The sequence below is a fragment of the Scylla paramamosain genome, chromosome 5, assembly GCF_035594125.1.
Source record: "Scylla paramamosain isolate STU-SP2022 chromosome 5, ASM3559412v1, whole genome shotgun sequence".
Classification (NCBI taxonomy): Eukaryota; Metazoa; Arthropoda; class Malacostraca; order Decapoda; family Portunidae; genus Scylla; species Scylla paramamosain.
The window spans coordinates 8,229,192-8,231,257 of record NC_087155.1 but is presented as its reverse complement, the minus strand read 5'-3'; positions in this window follow the sequence as shown (position 1 = coordinate 8,231,257).

Sequence of the window (2,066 nt, the reverse complement as noted above, 5' to 3'; positions counted from 1 at the left end):
TTTACATCCCATCTTGTACGTACTTTTGGCTAAGCTTTTCCTCTGCGTGGTCTTAGTCTCCTCCTCCTCCTCCTCCTCCTCCTCCTCCTCCTCCTCCTCCTCCTCCTCCTCCTTATCTCCTGACTTGAATTTTTCCGCCTCCCTGCGTCACTGCACAAGCTGTACTATTGACGCCCGCCTTGCCTTGCCCTGCCTCTCCTTCATCCCTCACACGGAGCAGCGCAGTGAGAGAGCAGCACAACACACAAGGCTACACGCTCACGGGCCCTTGAAGTCCCCTGGCGATAAGCACTAGTGGAGGACGCCCTGTGTGTGTGTGTGTGTGTGTGTGTGTGTGTGTGTGGAGCTTGACAAAACCGGGATCTCCGAAAACAAGCTTCCGAATTCCTATCAACTCAAGTAGAAAAATTGTGACGACGTAGAATTGATGTCCGTTCTAGTGTATTGCTTCCTCGGCACCCCGATATAGGTCTGTCTCAGCTCCTCCTCCTCCTCCTCCTCCTCCTCCAAGTCAGAAGGGAAGAGCCTTATCTGCTATTCTGTCTCTTCTTTCTTTGCTCCTTCTCCTCCATTCGTGTTTGCACCTTCCGATGTTCCCGTTAAACCTAGCAACGAAAGAGGAGGAGGAGGACGACACCGACCAACCCATGTCACCTGCAGAAGTAAAATGGGTCCCCTCAGTGCCCCTTTGGTCTGTTAATGGGTGTTAATGAAGGACCATTTCCATTGACGAAAATAGTTTTACCTCCCACGCTCCCCAGGCCTCTCATTCCCTCCTCCTCTCCCTCCCTACCTACTGCCCCCCCCCGTCCCTATCTCCCGTGCACTTCTCTATCTCATTTTACCTTTTCCATCTCCTCTAATGCTCCTCCCTTCCATCCTTCCGCCTCCCCTCTGTTTTCCACTCTCAATCGTTCTGTTCTGCTTCCCTCCATTCTGCCCCCTCACCTCTCACTCGCTTTTTCCCCTTCCCTCATTCGCTCCTCGCCGCCTACACGCCTCTCCTCTTGTCTTTGTAATCACACACCTTCGATTCTTGTCGTCATTGTTGTTGTTCTCTTTTGTTTCCCATTCCGCCTTTCATTTGCTGTACATCCATTCTCTCTCTCTCTCTCTCTCTCTCTCTCTCTCTCTCTCTCTCTCTCTCTCTCTCTCTCTCTCTCTCTCTCTCTCTCTCTCTCTCTCTCTCTCTCTCTCTCTCTCTCTCTCTCTCTCTCTCTCTCGCTCGCTCATCACAACTTTGTTAGGGATGAAGAGAGCCATCACCTTTCTTTCTTTCTTTCTTTTTATTCTTTCTTTCTTTCTCTCCTTCCACTCAATGCTCTCCCCTCTATGCATTACTCTCTCGTTCGATATCCCCACTTAAATACATCCTCTTCCTCCTCTCTTCCCCTCTTTCACTCCTCCCCCTTACAGCCTCCCTCCTCCCACCCACTCCTCTCTACCTTTACATCTCTTAAATTCTTCCTCTCCCCTCATACATATCTCCCCGCCCTCTCTTCTCTTCTCCCCCTCTCCCTCGCGCCACTCAAACCTCCCCAACACCTTCCCCCTCTCCTGATAGAGTACTCCGCCAGGTACTGTAGTTTACCTGTGTCATTTAATTAGGGGAGCTGAAGGTGTGTGTATATATGTTTATCTTCTGTGTGTGTGTGTGTGTGTGTGTGTGTGTGTGTGTGTGTGTGTGTGTGTGTGTGTGTGTGTGTGTGTGTGTGTGTGTGTGTTTATTTTTTTTTCGTGTGGTGATTTTTTTGGTTGTATAATATTTTTTTATTACTGGTATTATTATTATTATTATTATTATTATTATTATTATTATTATTATTATTATTATTATTATTATTATTATTATTATTGTTATTATTATGAGTGTTTGTGTGTATAATACGTGAAATACTTATGAAGATTAATAGCGAGGAGGAGGAGAAAGAGGAGGAGGAGGGCGAGGAAGAAGAGGTGTTAATAAATGAGATGAAGGAGGTATAAGAAGAAGAACAAGAACACAAGGAGGAGGAGAATACAGAATTAAAAGATGGGTGTAGGGTGAAGAAGAGGAGGAACTGAGG